We start from the raw sequence: 6000 nt of genomic DNA, 5'->3' as shown, positions 1-6000 counted from the left end.
ATTTGAGATATGGACATTTCAATATCAAAGACTTACAATTGTTAAGTAAGAAAGGTATGGTTATTGGATTACCTTAAATTGGGTTTTTTTTTTTTATTTATGCGAGGGGTATATTTATGAAAAACAAGTAAAAAAATCCTTTCCAAGTGGACAATCATGTAAAGCCTTTAAATGTCTTGAATTGATACATAACGATTTATATGGGCCCATGAGAACTACATCACTTAGTGGGAGTAAATGTTTTTTGCTATTCATTGATGATTATAATAGAATGAGTTGGATTTATTTTCTAACCAACAAGTCAAAGACTTTTAAGCATTTTACACAATTCAAGACTTTTGTAAAAAAGCAAAGTGGTGCTTACATAAAGAGATTACACACAGATCATAGTGGAGAATTTTTATCCAATAAGTTTGATCGATTTTGTAAGGAAAGTGGCATTCATTAGGAGTTAACTGCACTTTACACTCCAGAGCAAAATGGAATAATTGAGCAAAAGAATTGCATTGTTATGGAAATGGCTAGAAGCTTGCTACAAGCTAGGGGACTTCCTTATAAGTTAGTAAAAGCAGTGGCAACTTCAGTTTACTTGCTGAATTTTTCATTTATAAAAGCTATTCTAAATCAGACAACTTATGAGGCTTTGAGAGGTACAAAGTCAACGGTAAGACACTAAAGGATTTTTGGTTGTGTTGTATATACTTTGGTTAATTCTCAAATTCATCACAAACTTGAGAAGAACTTTAAAAAATATATTTTATGGGATATTGTACTTAATCCAAAGCATATCATTTATATAATCATCTTAACGGTAAGGTGATTATAAGTAGATATATAGTTTTTTATAAAAATGCAATTTGGGAATAGAATGGCAAAAACATGGCAACTCAAATTTAGATTCTAAGTGAAAGTAAAAATCCAGCAAGTGAAGGTGATAAGCCAACTTTGATTAATTCTCTAATTCATTCTTCTTCATTAGCTTCTTCATTACCTTTCTTACCTCTAACTCTAAGATATAACAGTTCTTCTTCCTTGGAAGAATCTTTTGATGAAACGCTTCTAAGAAAGTTTAGATCCTTAAAAAAGATTTATGAATCTTGTCAATTTACTCTTTTTGTGTCAGATCCTATGACTTTTAGCAAAATAGTAACTAAAGAAGAATGGCAGAATGTAATACAAGATGAGTTGAAAGCAATTCAAAAAAATGAAACATGGGAAATGATGGATCTACCTAAAGGCAAGAAAGCAATTGGGCTCAAATGGGTGTTTAAAATAAAAAATCATGCTGATGGAACCATAAAAAAAGCATAAAGCTCGGTTATTGGCTAAAAGATACTTGTAGCAACAAGGTATTGATTTTGAAGAAACTTTTTCTCTAGTTGCTTGATTTGAAGCTATGAGAATTATTTTAGCTTTGGCCATACAACAACATTGGCATGCTTATCAATTTGATGTCAAGCTTGCATTTTTAAATGAAGACTTGAAAGAAAAGGTTTATGTCATTCAACCTGAAGGGTTTGTGGTCAAAGGCAAGGAGACAATGGTGTACAAGTTAAGAAAGGCACTTTATGGCTTAAATAAGCTCTATGGGCTTGGTATAGCAAGATTAATAGTTATTTCCATCAAAATGGCTTCATAGGAAATGAAAATGAGCCTACTCTTTACGAGAAAAAACAAGAAAGAGATGATTTTATCATTGTTTGCTTTTATGTTGATGATATTATTTATATGGGTTCTTTTACTTCTCTTATAGATGAATTTAAATCTAATGTAATGAAGAAATTTGAGATGTCAGACATGGCTTTATTGCATTATTTCCTTGGACTTTAGGTGAAATAAAGTGTAGATGGAATTTTCATTTCACAATGGAAATATGCAATAAAACTACTCAAAACATTCAACTTGCTTAATTGCAAACTAGCAGCTACACCCATGAATATGAATGAGAAGTTGCAACTTGAAAATGGTACCAAAAAGGCCAATGCAAAGAATTTTAAAAGGTTGGTAGAAGGTTTTATTTATTTGACCCATACTAGACCGAATATTGCATTTTCAGTTGGTGTAATCTCTAGGTTTATGATCATTTTGGAGTAGCAAAAAGGGTCTTGCGATATTGTTGGAACTACCAATTATAGGATTTGATATTGGCAATTTACAAATTTCAGATTATATGGATTCACCACTAATGATTGGGCAAGTTCATTGGATAATAGAAAAAGTACTTAATCAAGTGTCTTCATTCTTAGATCAGGTGTCATCACATGGAGTTCAAAGAAAAAAGCTACAACAATTTTATCCTCTTTAGATACATACTATGTTGCAGCGACTTCAGCATCATGTCAAGTAGTTTGAATTAGAAGAATTCTTACATATCTTTATCAAGTTCAAGGAGCAACTAAACTTTTTTATGATAACAATTCAACCGATTGCTATGGCAAGTAACCCAACATTTCATGGGAGAACAAAACATATCGACGTTGACTTTCACTTTGCTTGTGACTTAGTTGCAGAAGGCATAATCATAATGAAGCATTATGAAATGAACAAGCAGCTAGCATTTCTAATAAAGGCACTTGCAAGAAAGAAACTTTCCTAATTCAGATCTCGTCTAGGTGTAAGAAACTTTGAATCAAGGAGGAATGTTGAAGAATGAGTCAAGTAGTGGGTTCACGACTGCTTGAGAAGACCGGGTTTTTAAGAGTCTAGGTACAGACTGGTACTCGTGGTACCGAGGTTGTACCCTAGTTTTAGCATTCCTTTTTCTTAGTCAAATAGTAGTGATTTAAGTGCCTCATATTTTGCTATTAGTTGCTAGTTTTAAAGCATTTCAGTTTTTTTTTTAAAGCCTCTTTTAAAGGCTTCGATGATATGAATAAAGTGCAAAAAACTGTGAAAGCCTCTAGTACAACAGTCCAACACTAATAGGTGGAGGGAGAATGCTTCTTACTGTCATTGGTAGAAGCATTGTAGATCCCAGAAGCAAAGACTGTTGTTACTTATGGGAGCTGTTAACTAAATCACTATTCGACTTGGTAGCTGAGGACTGATCCTAGGCATGCTTTTCGCTATTTGCTTGTGGATATCAGCTTTAAGATGGATTGCAGATTAGACGAAATAAGTAATTTTCAACTGACTTCTGCTAATAAAAAGTCTACGTTTGTTTTTAGATGCCAAGTGGGTGAGACTCTCATTATAGATATCGTTTTATGAATTAGGCATCTATATATGATATGGTGGAAGTCCTTTGTATCACGCATCTTCTTACTACGCATACAAATGAAGGAATTGTTTCTTTTACATAATTATTAAGTGATAGTTAAGCTTCCAATTAATTTTAGCATTTGCTTTGGCAATTTCCAATTATTAGCTTTCAAAATGAAAATTAACAATGAATGCCATGGGAACAAGAAATTAGCTTTTTTTTTTAATTAATTTTCTTTTCTATCTTCCTTGAAAAGTTTTCTCATGGATGCTGACTTTGGGTGTTTTACAATGCACCATGTAGTTTGCTTTTAATTATAGTGAGATTAGAATCAAAATCGAACCAATTTAAAAAAAAAAAAATTAGGCATTATAATCACAAATTCACTTGAAAATGCCGACTAGTCCTCTTGAGAAATTAACACTGCACCCATTTGTTCTTTTACTCTTTGTGAATCAATATCTACATTTATTAGCCTTGCCATTAGCATTCTCACCTGATTATCTCACCATAATATTCAATACTGATTAGATAAAGTTTTAGATCAGGGATTTAAAATAGAGCCTTAGACAGAATAATATAAAATCATTAGCATAAGCAATTCCATTCTATAATTACAAAGCAAAACCCATCTCTAATAGCATGTTAGGTTCACATACTAGAGTAGGGAGAAATCAAATATATGGGAATAAAAAACAAAAAACAAAAAAGAAAGATTGAATAAAATCTTAGGTAATAGTCTGCATTTCATTGTGGGAATATAATAAAGATTTAATTTACAAATATTAAAGATTGAATAAAGAAAAAGAAAAAAATAATATATAAATTTATACCATTTAAAGTACTTGAATATTTAATCTCAATGATGGTTAGATATTAAACTAATTTATTAAAAATAATTCGTTTGTCATCATGATTTGATTACAAAAAATAGTTAAACCTTGCATTATATTACACGATAAAAACAAAAATGTTGTTAATTGAAAATATTAGTCACTACAAAAAGTAATGCTGATCTTTGAAAGGAAAGCTAGATAAAATTGTAAAAATTTACTTAAGCTCTAATAAATTAGATTTTTATTAATAATTGAACACACACGTACAAAAGTATTTGTCTAAAATGTCATCTATTATAAAAGGTGTCATTGGTGTTAAATATTATCTTCCATAGCTCTCAAGTATGAAAATGTCATTGAGATATTTTGATATACTTAAGTTAACTCTAAAATTTCTTAGAGACGGCATGCTTGTCTTGACTCTTACCTTATTATTAAACTATTTCATTTGATCCAATTAAATATTAAATTATTATTTTTTATACTTGATTTTGCCCAAACAGATATATGTATAACTTGTCCCAACTTACATCTAATTCAAAATTAATTCAATGATTTTAATATAGTGTAATATTCATAAAAATATTATTTTTAATATAAATTATATCATAATTATATGTAAATGTAATGTTTTTATTAAATTAACATATTAAATTAAGATATTAAATAATGTTTTTATTAATATATATACATATATTAATATAAACCAAAATAAATAATATATTTTTATATATATCCTGAGAATGGTTAATACGAAATTCCTTAAAATCTATCTCTAATCCGATTTCTAATTTTTTTAAAGAAATATTCATCCTACCTCTTATTTGAATCTCAATTTAAAAAAAAAAAAATCACCCTTATAAGATTGAAATAGGTTACAATCCATCAGATATAATTTATTTTATCATACTATAATTTCCTTAAAATTAATTTAAAAAATAAATTTGACATTGGCAAATATTATTCAAAATTTTAAATACTCTAATAAATGTAAAATTAAATATCTACATCAAACTTAAATATATAACAAATTGTTACAATTAATCTTAAAAATTGAATTATAAAATCATATTTCACCCTAATCATAATTGATCTTCAAATTATTTTTTATGACAAGTAAAGTTGAAACCAATGTGTAAGATACTCTTTATCTGATCTACTCCACCAACTTAATTATATTTCTAAGCAGCAAGTTTAATTACAATTATCAAATGCCAATACATGATTATTTGCATTGGAAATCATTTCAACACAGCATAAAGTTTACATAAAATAAAATATCAAAATTTTGGGAGAAAAATATAACAGGAACTAGGTATATGTGGGTGCAAATTATTATCGAGTTATGAAGAAACCGAATAACACAAACAACGAATCAAATCTGGAAATGGAGAGAGAAATGAGGAAGCTCGCTGCTGTTGCCATTGAGGAAGCTTCTGTTGCTGATTTTATGTAAACCTGGCATATATATTAAAAGAATATTTTTATTTATTTATTTAATTTTATATATGTATTATATTAATAAAATTATTATATAATATTTTAATTTAAAATATTAAGTTAATACAATATTATATTTATATATAATTAAAATATAATTTATATTAAAAAAATATTTTATAAAATATTATATTAAATTAAAATTATTAATTAATTTTGAGCTAGATTGATTAGGATTTTATACTTACAAAAAAAATCGGATATAAAAAGTGATGTTTTGATATGGATAGGGTTGATGCTGTGGTAAGCAAAAGTCTATCTTAACCCAGCCCGTCATGTTTCTTAACGATCCCAACTTCGGGAATAGTATTTCTATTCCAACAAATTAGGCCTAACAATCATCATCCTATTTTTTTTTTCCAAAAAAATCCATAATGTTTTTAACTAATATGTGCAAAAAAAATGACTTGGTAATTAGAGATATAAATAAACAAAACTTTTGATAAACCTTTTGTAAATATA

Source organism: Durio zibethinus, chromosome 6 (assembly GCF_047325235.1).
Source record: "Durio zibethinus cultivar Kanyao isolate XHJ-2024 chromosome 6, ASM4732523v1, whole genome shotgun sequence".
NCBI lineage: Eukaryota > Viridiplantae > Streptophyta > Magnoliopsida > Malvales > Malvaceae > Durio > Durio zibethinus.
The sequence above is the reverse complement of the archived record's forward strand: the minus strand, read 5'-3'. Positions refer to the sequence as shown.